Source organism: Acanthochromis polyacanthus, chromosome 23 (genome assembly GCF_021347895.1).
Source record: "Acanthochromis polyacanthus isolate Apoly-LR-REF ecotype Palm Island chromosome 23, KAUST_Apoly_ChrSc, whole genome shotgun sequence".
Classification (NCBI taxonomy): Eukaryota; Metazoa; Chordata; class Actinopteri; family Pomacentridae; genus Acanthochromis; species Acanthochromis polyacanthus.
Window position 1 is genome coordinate 19,482,078 of NC_067135.1, and position 15,443 is coordinate 19,497,520.

The following is a 15,443-nucleotide window of genomic DNA, read 5'->3' on the forward strand; positions in this document are numbered from 1 at the left end:
TTTAGGTATGTATTGTAGTTGGAAAAAGGTCAGATTTAGATTACAGACCCCTAGGCAGACAACTAGTCTGCTTAGTCACATCAGAATAGACAATATCTAATCTTGACCAGAGCAGAGAGTTCTGGTATGTCTGCCTCCTACAGTGTCTGCCTGTCTGAAGACCATTATGATCTTAGAAAGGGGAAAGAGTAATTTTTCCTTCACATTTATCAATATATGTGTTTCCGTGGAAAGTAGAAATGGAACCACAACTAGCTAGTGTTTTTCCAACAGTACAGTATACAAAGATAAAAAATGATACACAGCATCTAAATCCATGTCAAGTATAACCTGGTTTTTCCAACACAGCTGGTCTGGTCATGTGGCTTGAATTTTACAGTACTTGTTACAACCGAACTTCCAGATGTAGATGTGATAGCTTTATCTTCTGCAGTCCTGCTATATTTTTGATGGCCTACACATTTTTTGATCAATGCAAACTCCTGACTGACAGTTGAGAGTCAGGAAACATCTTGATGTCTTTATTTTCACTACATTGCAGTTCAGATGGATTTCCCACCAGCACAGTTTTGTATTGTGTCGATGGGGCGTGCTGATCTCTGCCTGTGCTGCTGAAAAGCTACAGGTAAATTGTAGTACTTCTTAACCTACTTCTAATCATGGTCATTTTGGCTAACGGGTCCTGCTAACTTGGAGCTACCAATGTGAAGATTAAAGAAATTCAACCTCTGAATAAAGAACTTGCATTCGACCAGTCAATAGCACATTCCAGTAAAATGTTAAAAATCTGGGGCGAATACCAAATTTAATATCCGGATGCCACCGTAGCGAATGAATATTCGGATATTCAGGATATTCGTGTCCAGCCCAAATGGATAGAATAATAACTTTTGCTTATTGATCTTCTCTCAATAACCAATTGCATGTAGCGCATGTTATTTAAATTCCCAACTGATGTCCACAATTCATGTTGTATGTCAGGACAGAAAAACAATTCTTTTAGTACAAGGAACCCTCTCTATACCTCCATGATAAAAATGGAGTGAGGCACAGGCTATGACACTTTGAGTGTCCCAGAAGAACAGTGGTAATAACCAGGCCTCGACTAAGTAACCAAACAAGATGGTCTTTCGTCAGGGAATGTGACAAGGGCCCCTGTAACAGAACTTGGTGATGTCTTTGCCTATCCTTGAGTGGTCTAGTCAAACCCAGACTTAAACCCTACAGAAAATCTGCGAAGTGACCTGAAGATGGGAGTTGACAGATGCTTCCCATCCAGTATGATGGAGCTTTAAATGCTCTGCAAAAATAATGTGATAAACTGCTCAAATCCAGGTGTACAAGGCCCATAGAGACTTACCCAAGTAGATGAGTAATCACCTTGGCCTATGTCTGGAAAAGGTCTCTGTGAGGCGGAGATCTCCTGACTCATGCCTGTCTGATGGGGATTGCAGTTGATGCTCTTTTGATGTTCTGGATCATGAACTTGCTTATCAGTCATCCACATCATATTTACCTTGTGACCTATGTGTGGCACACAGTGGTGAGCAGTACTGCAGCAGCACAGGGTGCTGTCCTGTCCTGTTTTCTTGATACCTTGTGCATTTTGTTCAGTTAGTACAACAAGGAGACCTGCCATCTACAGAGGCTCTTTACTGACACTGCGGTTTTTGGACATGTGAGGGTACTCTGTGAGTCCCAGAGGATCCCAGAGAGTGCCAAATCCTAAGACTTCATCTCAAGGCACTCAGTAAGTTCAAGAATTTGTAGTATTAGAGAGAAACCTAACAGTTTCCATTGAGGAGCACTCAGGAATGGGGAGGAACATTCCTTTTTAACAGGAAAAAATCTTTCATGGAACTAAATTCAGGGAGGGTGGCTGTCTGCCTTGACTGGCTGGGTTGAGATGAAGCTACATTGAGTCAATATTAAATTGCACTGAGGTTTTTTTTTCTCTCTTTAAAAAAATGAAGTTTTTTTTGTAGAAACAGCCTACTTGGTTTTAAACCTGGTAAAATATTTAAGCTGCTGACGATCTGTTTTTGAAGCGGACAATTCTAATATCAGTATTTTAGATTAGACTTTTAAATGAACCAGCATATTCTTTTTCTCCAAAACTACAGTGCCAGAGTTTTTTTTTAAAGAAACTAATGCAGACATCTGATAATCGCAGACTTACTGTACATTGCCACATCTTCCACCTCATCTACTGCTTAGATATCAGTCCTCTGTCCATTCCCTTTCCAGTTTCCCACGAGGGCATGAGTGAGGTGTGTGGGTAGGCATTCTCTCCCATACAGATTGATTGGATAATCAGCTGAATGTGGACATCTGTGATAGTGAGTGACTCATCTGCTCATTGCTCTACACCTGCCATAAAAGAGGAGTTTGGTTTACTCGTCAACGCCAGCTTGTTGTACTATCCACTGTTAGTCAACTCAGGTCAGTCTCTGCTCAGTTTCATTTTCTTACTCTGCCTCGAACTAATCATAGTCTCTCTGTCCAGTCCTCCTTAGCTGCTCTCCGTTGATTACCTGCCTCCCCATATATTCATCCCTCACATGCCTGGATTCCTGCCTGCCATCTCCTCCTGAATTATTATTTGGGGCTTTCTGTTCTCGTGTTCTGTCCCTTGACTTCCGTAGATTCTCTGAGCTTCCTTCCTTTCTAGTGTAACTCCCCAACCTGTCAGTTAGTGTCACCCTTCCCCACTCCCCGGATTGTGCCCTGAGTAGATGTGAACCAACTGTTAAACTTGTACTCTGTGTCTCTCTGTCTGTGTACTTCCTGTAACCGAAACACTACTGTTCAAAAGTTTGGGGTCACGTAAAAATGCCCTTATTTTTGAAAGAAAAGCAGATTTTTTTTCAATGAAGATAGCATTAAATTGATCAGAAATATAGTACAGACATTGTTAATGTGGTAAATGACTATTCAATGGAATATCTCCATAGGGGTGCAGAGGAACATTTCCAGCAACCACCACTCCTGTGTTCTAATGCTACATTGTTATAGCTAATGGTGTTGAAAGGCTAATTGATGATTAGAAAACCCTTGTGCAATTATGCTAGCACATGAATAAAAGTGTGAGCTTTCATGGAAAACATAAAATTTTCTGGGTGATCCCAAACTTTTGGCTGGTAGTAAATATTTACTGTGCGTATAATGAGGCATGATGGAACAATAAGCGACAAAAAAGCTAATTCCACAGCCAAAACAGCATGAAGAATAACAGTTTTGGCAAAGTGCAAGTGTGAGCTAATTCTCTCTTGAGTGGCATGGTTGGTATACATATTCAGGGAGTTCGAAGATGGGTGATTGGGTTATCAATTGTGGTGGGGTGGCTGGGCCAAATTTCCAGAGCTGATTTGTTGTTCCAGTCCAGCACTGGGTGGTGTAAACCTTCTCCAAACACTGACAGAGGTGTCCTCTCTATAATGAAACACCCCAGCTGTCCTCTCCTCATGTTATCCCTCCTTCCTCTACACACAACATGACTCTGACATGGCGTCACTCTAGTCTGCAGATTCAGTAAATAAACCAAGCCAGGCTGTGGTCATTGCAGCCACTTGACAGGAAGTGAATACTGTTGCCTTCTGGTGGAAAGTGAAAAGATCCATGCCAGTTTAATTCCTGTGCTTTGACTGCCAGACTGTAAGACAAGGAATGAAGGCAGCAGAGAACAGCCAGACTACAGTTTCTAAATGGTCACCTCAAATATGGCGCTTTTCCATTAGCACCAACTTGCATAGGGAGAACATGCAAACTCCATGCAGGAAGATCCCAAGATCAGGCCAGGACGCAAAGAAGGGATGTTCAAGCTGCAAGTCGACAGTGCTAACCATCAGGCCAATGTGCAGCCTAGAATTTAAGGAAGAATTCCCAAAATGTTGAACTGGTCTTTCAAATAGCAAAGTCTTCCTTGAAACAATGACTCATAGCCGTCTCAGGTTACATGAGCAAAGAAAACAACTCAGAAAGCATTCCTGATCATCAAGTGTTCTTGAAAAGTGAGATCTGACCTGTCACCTCCATCACTGCTGCAGCAGCGACCCTCTGAACTGGTAGTACATGGAACTGCACTCATGCTAATTAGATTTAGAGGGAATGTGTGGTGTGGTATGCTGGAAAGATGACCTCGACCCTTTCCATCAATGTTGGTTCTGTATTCTTCTTAACAGGAAGTACCTCTGCTGGATTCCCACTGCTAAGATTGTTGAAACATCTAATTATTGGTCCAAGGTAGGTCGGGCAGTTGGAGAACAATCCAAAATGTGTAATTCCAGTGATCTCAGGAGGCACTGAGCATATTACCACAGAAGACAGGGCTTTCCTCTGCAGACTTACAGGGTGGTAATGTTATCCAGAGGGCTATGATTTCCTAAACCAAAGCTTCACTGTGGAGAAATAGTGGAGGCTTTAATAGAGATCCAACCAAATAACTGCTCTACTTTTGCAGTAGCTGCATAAAAAAGAGGGACATGTCAGCCATGAGTTTCGTGGTAGGGGATTTAGCAAGAAAATCTAGAACATCTACTCTTGTTAACACATCCAATTACATATGAACAAATACATGGATGAGCAACACGTGCAATTAGGCACATTGCTTGTTGCACACATCTGCATTGAAATGTGTCGCCTCGTAGGAAACAGCTTTCGGTTCCCATGGTAACTGTAAGGAAAATTATTAGATGGGAACATATAGAATGCTGCTGGGAGCTTAACTACATGTTAGTTGCTTCTGTGATTAATTTGATTACTGCTAGATAAAAAGCTTCCCTCTCCTTGCATAAATTAGGACAATTGCTTGTTGTTAACATCTTGACTGACATTATGTGTACTCACAGAGAAAAGCTTTCAGCTCCCATAGTAAGAGTGAGAACAATGACTAGATGAGAACATTATTGTCAGCCATTAAGTTCACAACTACTTCAAGTCATTGCAGCACTGAAGAACAGATATCTGGTGTCTGTGTCATGGCTTTGTGTCTTCAAGTGCTTTATTATCTTGCCTGGTTGGAAGAAGGGCAAGAGCTGAAAGAATATTTCTGTAGTTGATCACTAAATGGCTTCAAAGCATCAATTCTTGGTTATTTCATTATGTTATTATTTTATCCAATGTGTGACAGTTAAATTGTATTAATCTACACCAATGGCAGTTCATTTCTAAACTGTCCACTGGAAATATCCTGTCAAAGAGTTGCAATACATTTGTGTGCCTTTTCCTTTTCTTTTTCCTCTGTCTATGTTTGTCTGTTTGTCTCTAGGTTTCACGTCCCTTTCAGTTACTTTTGCTTTTGTTTTTTAAATTGCATTTCCTTGTGCATTGCTTGTGTTTTTACTTCTGCTCTTTTCCCTCTCTTTTAAACGCCCTGATTAGTTTCGACTGTGTCTTGTCTCCCCAATCAATTCTCACATAGATAGTCTTGTCTCTCCCTTTATCTCTGTCAGTTCATCCTGTTTGTTGCCCTTTTTGCCCCCCTTGTTTCAGACCTTCTGTTTATCTGCTTGAGTTCTTACCTGTTTTCACCTGCCTCAGGTTTGTACACTTAATTTTTCATGCCTTTTTGTGTCAGCTTTTGACTAAAATTTGCTTTTTGTTCCCTAAGTACTTGTCATTAGTGTTTGCATTTGAATCCTTAACTCACTGTTTCACGACAAAATGAAAAAAAGGCAATTCATTCAGTTGTCTAGTTGTGCTGCAAAATTAGATGAATTTGAATCACAATAATGATTTCAGCTTCCCACCATTACAAGAACACAATTGACTGCAGTATGCACATTTAAAAATGCACTGTTTTCATACGTTTTCTCCGGTCATAGAAAACAGTACACAGATAAAATTATTCAGTTTAATCTTTGACAGTTGTGACATTAGAACACTGTATTTCACTATTTTCAAAGTAATCTTTTTTGAGAGAAATCAGCTTTGAGAAAACAACTCCGATACACTCGTCACACATGACTGTATGTTTACTCTAGAGCAACACCAGCATCATCAGATTCACAGATAATACAACAGTATTATCTGTGAATGATCACTGCGGGGGATGAGACCACATACAGGAGGGAGGTGGCAGATCTGGTGGTGTGGTGTCAGAACAACAACCTTTTCCTTAATGACTAAGACAATGATTGTTTTTCCAAGGAAGAGGGTGGAGCTGCAGACACCAGTACACATAGATGAGACTGAGATGGAGAGGGTGAAACCCTTCAAGTTCCTCAATGTCCACATCAGTGAGGATCTCAGCTGGTCTGACATTACACACCACACCATAAAGAAGGCCCAGCAGCGTTTGTGCTTTCTGAGAAGACAGAGGAAGTTTGGCATGTCAGCCAAAATTCTGTCTAACTTCTACAGGAGTATGATGAGCGTGTCCTGAGCAGCTCCATCACTGTGTGGTGTGGCAGCTGCACAGCTCAAGACAGGAAGGCTCTCAGGGAGTGATTAAAAAAGCCCAGCTCATGTCTGGTGCAGCCATCCCCATACTACAGGACGTCTACAGGACCAGGTCCCACAGCATCGTCATGACAGATACACCTCAGACACAGCTTCTTTAGACTCCTGCCATCGGGCAGATGCTACAGAAGTATGAAATCCAGAACAACTAGGCTGATGAACAGTTTTTACCCACAGACTCAGGGTTGTGAATGACTGTCTTACACACTCACTACACTGGACTGTTTCACTGAACTTTATACACACACACACACACACACACACTCACACACACACACACACACACACACACACACACACACACACACACACACACACACACACACACACACACACACACACACACACTATGTTTTTCTATCACTGTGGGGATCTACCATTGACTCCCATTCATATCTAACCCCTAACCCTTACCCTAACCCTAACCCAGACCAAAACAATGCCTAACCCTAAAGAAACGTTTTTGCACTTTTACTTTTTTCAGTAACAACAACATGGCCAAAAAAACACTGTTTAAACTTGTGGGGACTGAAATGAGGTCCCCACAAGTGACATTGTTTTCGGTTTTCCTACAGTTGTGGGGACATTTGGTCCCCACAAGTACAGCCAGCACCTGACCACACACACACACACACACACACACACACACACACACACACACACACACACACACACACACACACACACACACACACACACACACACACGGTGTTTCTGCAACTGTTTATACAATGACCACTGTTGCTACCTCATGTTTACAACTGTGTAACTGTTTACCTCGATGCAATATGCACTTTAGAATCACTACTGTAATCATTCCATCACTGCCATAGTCACTTATTGATAATGCACAGTGCACTTTATGACCACTGCCGTTGTCAGTTTAGGTGTGCTTAATTATTACCCCGCCAAGGAACGCGGCGGAGTTATGTGACGATTGACGTACGTCTGTCTGTCTGTCTGTCTTTACTCAAAAACAGAATAACAGATTTGGACGAAATTTTCAGTGAAGGTCAGAAATGACAAAAGGACCCAATGATTCGATTTTGGCTTATAGTCTGGATCCGTTACGACGTCACTGTAACTATGACTAGTGAACGTTACGTCAGCTGCCTGCTGACAATCACATGATTGATCCTACTACAAATCCACTGCTGCGTATTTATTGGGACTTATCAGTTGGAAATCATGTACAGACACTGGAACATTTAATTGAGTTTACAGGAACTGCAGTGGGTCAGTTTGAAACATATTTACACCATAGATTCCAATATGTTCATGTAAGCAATGATTCTTCGATGGACACAAAGAATGATCATGGAGTGTCACAGCGTTTTGCGCTTAGAGCAAGATTTTCATCTTATACATACTTTCTTTAGACATTTTTATAAGCCATGTGTTTTGATGACATTTGTTGACGTATGTTATGATTTGCCGCTACATAACTTATTTCACACATTTTGGAGTGCTTTCAAATCAGTTCACGACACTAAATGACTTCAAAGCGCATTGCTTACTCACTGACTTGTAAAAATGTGTTTTGATACACTTGTCACCTTCGGGGATGAATAAAGTGATTCTGATTCTGATTGTCAACAACAATTGTGCATTGAATGTGAAAGTGCCTTCTACCGTTCAAGTCCTCAACTACGGTTCTATGATGTTTACATTAGAATTTATTAAGAATTAAATGCAGTTTTGTAAAAACTGGCACCGCAGAATGAATTTAAGATGAACAGAAGCATTTTCTAACACCAGGAAGGAACAGCGGTAATGCGTGACTTTGCACTGAGGATGACAGAAACCATCCGTTTGTTCTGGTCCTCAGAGAGAGGCAGTGATTCCTGAGGATGGGATCTCCGTGGGATTTTGTGTTTCCCATTCTTCTCCCTACTCCTCGGGGTGATGGGTACAGCTTGTTCCCACTTAGACGGAGCATCAGCAGCTATTTATAGAGTGTGCAAAGGACCAGACATGACTGCTGGGGTTGCCGATTGGAACAGTATTACCCTAAAGTGACTCAGGGCTCAAGTAAGGCCAGCTCCTTACGGAATGAAGAGAAACCCTTTCCTCCCTCACTTTGTCATCCTCTATATCTCTTGCATAAACAGATCCTTGGCCCATGACTTTCCTCTTCTCTCCTCCAAAAATACATCTGAGAAACAATGAAACCACTTCACCCTCTCTAGAGCTTATCCTGCTCTTGTTTTTGTTTTCTTCCCTCTCTCCACTTCAGGCGTTTCATGAGCATGAAATATCTAGCATACTTCCTCTGTGATGGCTTTGACTTGCTGACTCCCATGTGGCCAGCAGTGGATCAGAGGATGTGAGAATGTGGTGGATTGCAGCGACTTAATGGCTGATTAAATGATTTTTCTTCCCATTTAAGGCTGTAGTGCAGTTAGTGCTAACAGACACAACAAACTGAGTCTAGCTCCACAGCTATGACTATAATACTTGGTGCCTGTTTAGACATAGTGATTCATTATTTCATTTAGCTTGGAAATCTTGTTTGGAAGAGGAAATAAAAAGTTGAGTTGTATATCTGGTATAGCAGAATTGCACCACTGTCCAGTCTGAAAGTTAGAATAAAGACAAATAATGTTCCTTCTCAAGTTGCACTACTACGTAATCAGAACATACAATTAGATACAAATTTATGTAGAAACAACCAAATTCACACGACATACAATTTTTTAGTGATAGCAGGAACTTTGACATTCATTTGAGGTAAAATCTCATAGAGTGCAAAAGTGTCAAATTTAATTTGACCAATCACATGTTATTTTAATCTATAATTCAATATTGAAGCCCGGCTATATTAAAACCTTGTGTGACTTGTCTCTAGAGACAAGGTAAAGTAGGGATTGTCTTACAGGTAGGGGTGTAATGAAATGGTCAACTCACGAAACAATACGAAATACGAAACAGGGCTCACGATACGAAATATTCACGATGTGAAATAAAGATTAAAGAAAATCTTCAACAGTAGGAAATTATGCAAAAATCTCATTTTCTTAATTTTCTTCCTTATGCAGACATACAAAAAATAATGCATCAGTACAAAATAAATGCTCTTTGAAAAAACCAAAATGGTAGTTTTTTTCTCTTTATTTAGACGACAGTGCAAATACAAACATAAAATCTCAATTAAAAAAGTGCTTTGTTGTAATAATCAGGATAACTACATTCTTGAATGAAAAGGAAAACAAATAGCAGTCCTAGGAGCTGCAGTCTAGACCTATAAATGTCTGAACTGTGAACTAGTTGTACTCGCCGCAGTATACGGCGAACTATAGCAGCATATTTTGCACACGGTTTTTGTTTTATCCGCAATCTTCTCACCGTTCTTTCGTCGTTTACATAGGAAGCCAAAATAGGTCCACACAACCGATTTATTTGACGAAGGAGCGTCAGCTAATTCCTCAACTTCGTCTTCCTCCGTTTTGAAGTGAGTGTTTTGCTACGGTAGGTGAGGAGGGTCAAAAATCATCAGCGACGCCCCTTCACGTTTTTTATTTCGTGCGTCTTTGAAATTTATTTTGCCTTTTTTATTTCGCAAAATTTCGTGGCACAAAATTTCATTACACCCCTACTTACAAGACTTGCAAAATGAAGAATAAGAGATATAAGTACTTGGCAAACAACATCCAGGAAAACACACATCAATCAGGAGGTGGTAGTAGCATCTACTAGCACAGAAACGGAAGTCAGCGAACTCCCTTGAAGGAAATCAAATGCAATGCTTGCTTCACCAGTTTAACCCTTAGGCGACCGAGTGGGGTCATTAATGACCCCAGCCATATAATTATATTTGCCATTTTCATATCTTTTATCCGAAAAATGTTTCCTACCATGAATTTGTCAATCTACTTGTCCTACAGCTGCTCATAGTTTTTTGTAGAGATCGGCCAACTGGTGTGACAAGGATAATGGAAACTTGTCTGGGGTCACTTATGACCCCAGAAAGATGTATAGGTTTTTCACTATTGTAGGCCTTAGTTTTATTTATTTATTTCTACCTCTAATCGCTATATTTCAGTGTTTTGCAGTGCACTATAGCTGGCAGACCTACATTTTTAGCCACAGCTGCCCTGGGGCAGACTGACTGGCTGCCAATCCACTCCTACAACCCCTCTGACCACCACCAACATTACACAGCATACACATTCATACACCAGTGTAAGTGGCAGCACTGGAGGTAAGGTGGGTAAAGTGTCTTGCATTGGACAAACGGCTCTGCCACCTGAGCCACAGCCGCCCCTAATCTAAATACCTCTCTGCATGTTACATTGCACACGTACAGACAAGATGTTTGTGTAGATTTTGTTTTTATGTACTTTTGATTTACTAATGAGGAAACAAAAGGAATAAAGTTTTAAAAGAAGTGGCAGACAAAGCGTGTCTAAATAAATGTTATTGCGTTCTTACAATGCATCATATTGTTCATATGGTTTTACTTTAGCTCTGACTCAAAAATGATTAAAATCCATGAATAATTACAGAAGGCTATTTTAGAATATCCATCTTAAAATGCAGTGGAGTGGAATAGGTAAGAAAGTACAAAAAAGGCACTAAAGTAGACATATTCCTGTGTAAAATATAGTCAGTCATTTTAGTCGCTAAAATAGCTTGATCACTTGAGGATTTAAATGGAGATAAAATCCTTAGCTGAGGTTCACTTCTGGCTGCCACTTATTCTTGGCTCCTGTGTAGTCTTGTTTCACCACTAGAGGGCTCGGTCATAGTTTAGCTATTGTTACCTCTGCCAAGGAGGTTATGTGACACCCAGCGTTTGTGTGTCTGTCTGCCTGTCTGTCTGTCTGTCTGTCTGTTAGCAAGATAACTCAAAAACGCCTGGGCAGATTCACATGAAATTTTGAGGGGATGTAGACTATGGTAAGAGGAAGAGCTGATTTAATTTTGGTGGCAATCCAGAAAGGATCCTGGATCACTTTGAATTTTTTAGTATGTTTTAGTATGTGGTCCAACAAATTGGAACAAGGTGTCCAGATAGCTCAACTGGTTAAGAAGGTGATTAATAAACAGAACTGTGTCAGAGATGCAGGTTTGATTCCAGCTCATGATCCTTTACTGCATGGGTTTCCTGTTTTCTTCTCTATCCTTGGCGGAGGTCTGCACTCTCTGAGTGCTTTTCTAGTTTCATTCTGTGTCTCCGAGTGGACTTCCTGTGGTAGTTCAGTCACGTCTAGTTGTAGTTTTGAGTTCTTGTATCTCGCCTTTATTGTAAAATAAATAGTTTTATTTTTGTGAGTTTTCTCCTTTTCCTAGGGGGTCCGCCAGCCAGGGAGCCGCCGCTGATCTCCGACTAAGCTTTTCTCCACATTAGCTCAACTCAGTCAACACCAACATAATAATGCTTTGCTGCCAATAAACAATCGAGTTTCGTATCGATGGTTTAGTCCTTGCTAGTATATTAACATTCTTCATTCACCAATAAACATAAATGTATGCAAATAAGGACATCTGGACTAAACTGCATTCTCAATTACGTTTTGAGGGAAACATATATATTTTTTCCAGATTCTGTTTGTTTGTGATGGATCACAAATGTTATCAACACACACATGCCATAGATTGTATTGCTTTTGCCGTTGCTCCAGCCAACCAATCATTTGTTGGATAGGACGGGGTGGGACACGTCCACCTGATGGCCCACGCAATGTGGAAGAGAAGTTTCAAACATTTTGTAAAACAGTGGATTTTAACCCAAAGCATATGTTTCTAAATCCAGCCAAGTACTTTTGGTGCCTTAAACACAATTTGAGGCTAAAAATAATGATTCCACATGGAGCACAAACACTAGTCTCCAGGGTGAAAGTCCTTAAATTCATGAATTTTCTTTCTTTAAAAAAAGAAAAGAAAAGAAAAAATTCTTGATTCAGTGAAAAGGTCTCTCTTAATTTTATGTGATTACTAAAAGAAATACACGAAGAAAAGGTCAATCAAATTATCTAGCAACATAATCAGATATTGTATTGAGACAAATTAATTTCAATTGTTGGGAAGAAACATTTTATTACAAATTAGCTTAAGTCATTAAATAAGCTCCAATTTATAACTACAATCTGTTAGAAAGAGACAAGACCATTTCACATCATTGTCATTCTCATTCTCATTATGACCTTCTTTGAAGAACACTGGATAATATCATGTTGTGCTATTGTAAATTGTAAAAATGTATTACAGTAATAGGTGCTGTTATTGCAAATGATGCTAGAGAGGAATGCTAGTAAAAGATTGTAAAGTTTGCTTACTATAACTGCATGACTTTGTTCAGTAGAGTAAGTGTGCTGGCACCAATCAATACTTCTTGGGGTCTTATTAACACCTAGAGCTCTGACTCACTTTGGAATGCCAGATTTGTCTGCTCTTGACAGGTTTAGAGGTCATGTCCTGTCTATTTAGAAGGTTCCTGCTTCTAATTGAACCTTTTAAAACACGTTGAGAATTAAAAAAAATAATAATAATAATTCTTTCACGGAACAGGATAAAGAGATCATTTGCAATATCTTTTGATCACAACCTTTCCACCCCTACTTTATACTTCGCTGCAGAAAAGATGCAGATGCGACCTTCTATACTGGCATTGAGTTGACATTTGTCTTTGGAGGATGGTCATCCGATTATAATTCTTAATGTAAATTTTGTGCGTAAGATTTGTTCATATGAGCCTGCTTTGTGGGCCTGGGCTACTTGAACCATGAGAAATCGACAAGAACGATAAAGTTATGACCCAAAATGTATGAATGCCTGCTGGTGTGGTCATTTCCTGTTTGATCATCTGCCTGCCCACACAGTGTAAACCTATGAGCCAGTACAAACATATTTCCCCATTTCTCCAGACTCTAAACTGATTTCAGGTGAATTTGGTACATCACATGGGATTTGTTTAGTGGCATTTTAACAGCTTTAACTGCTGCTTTAAGGTTGAAGGGCAGTTCTCTGAGGTGCGCCAGCTGCCAGTCATGTTTTTCTGCCCAGAGTTTCATATTTTATGAGAAGAGATTGTTGTTGTTATGATTGGCCAGATAGTACTGGTTTAGACATAAAATATCTCAGAGGCTAAAGGGTAAAGCTTCATTTGGGTGTTATTGTTATTGGTATTTATGGAACATTGGATACAACTCAGCTGGAGCCAGAAGAATGCTAAAAATACACTAGTGGTGAGAAAAGGCAGCTCCCACATGGACTGATAAATATACTGACATATATGGCACTAGAATACTATGTCCCTTCAAAATGTTCCTTTTCTGACCCATTCATTTACTCAGCCCTCCTCTCCCCCTTTCTGCCTGACCCCTCTCCTCATGATCTCACCCCCTATTTCCTGTTGTATTTTGGGGAAGGCTCAGCTAGAGCGTGAGAACGCTTCTAGGCCACACTGTATTGACCCAGTGGTCTTTGAAGCAACGTGCGCGTAGTTTTGAAAATTTTAATGGTGAACCTCACCCTGATGTGAAGACATGGGGCCTGGCATTCATTAAGGTTTTCATACATTTTGTCACACTTTAATACAAATCTCATTGAGTCTGCCTGAGTTTTGACAAATAGCCTGTTTAAAAATTATATGGCATAGTACATGGGCAACGGACATGTTTTTTTCCCCCAGCAAAGGTTTAATTAAAAAAGGAAGACAGAAAAAAAACAGACTCTTGTTCTCACCAATTACTTAACCACATGGATTTAGTTAATGGTTTCCTTGTGTATGCAGCACCAGAAAGCAGCATGGTGACTCCAACACATCGGCCATCCTGATCAGAGGGTCACAGGGACTGTGAGTCCCAACAGCCTCTGTCATTATAGTTTGTCTACACCTCCACAGCTGTCAATCATCATGCCTTAAATCAAATAAGGCCTCCCAGAAACAATGTGAAAGGAAGCTGTCGTGGGAGGAGGTGGTGAGGTTGCAAAGCAGACCCTAGATTGGCCAATTTAAAATGGGATTTAATGACTGGACCTCCCCAGGGTTTTTTGCATGGTAAACATCTCCCAGAGTTCTCCCACAGTTGAGCTGGCTTACCTCCAGGACTCCCACCACAGCCCAATAGCTCTGCTGAGCTTGACTGAATGTCCTCTGCCTTCGCTGGGCTGAGTGTTACCTCACTCCCCTTACAACCTCTGGAGCTCTCATAAACTGTTCATTACTTGCTCTGGTTTGGAGCCACACCACAGTCTGGTTAGATTAGTGGCTGTCAGACTGATGCCTGAGTGTAGCGGTTGTTGTGTTCTGTGGGGGGCTGGAAATGTTTGGTGGCGGCTCTGTAATTTTCTGGGTTGGTGGTGTGGCCACAAAGACAAACACACACACCTAAAAGGCCTTAAAACCTTTCCACACATTGTATCGTCCGTCAGAAACAATGCTCATAAAGATGTACTAAGTCAGTACAACATGCCTGAATGCTGTTAACCTTATACTTGAAGATTTGAACAACCAAAGCATGATCAACATATACGTAAGTCAACATAGACCACCCAGATACTCTACCATGCATAGTAGGCCATCTGGGCTCCCAGACTATTTGTATAGCACAGAATTCTTACCACAAAACACATACAATATCGTAGACACACAGTTAATATCGGTAATTCATAAGTTTACTTCAGTCAACTTGCAACCAGCTAATTCATATGCTCTTTTGTGACGACTTGTTTCCTTGAATTTCTACAACGGATGTGAAGAGTTCAAAGTTAGGGTGATCCATGGAGCCAAAATAGCCACACTGACAATAGGTACATTAATGGGAAATTTGCCAGGCTAAATAAACCGTCATTGCGCCTACTTACTCTTTCCCATACTTTACTCATTTTTTTTAGTAAATTGAGTCTTACAAGGCCCTTTCAGTGTGTCTTTTAATTTTTCAGCCAAAAATACCGCAAAGGCGGTTCGATTTACTATATAACCCCTTCTTTTAGCCTAGTTCTAAAAGGCTGTTTTAGCTCTGAAAACGACTGACCTGCTG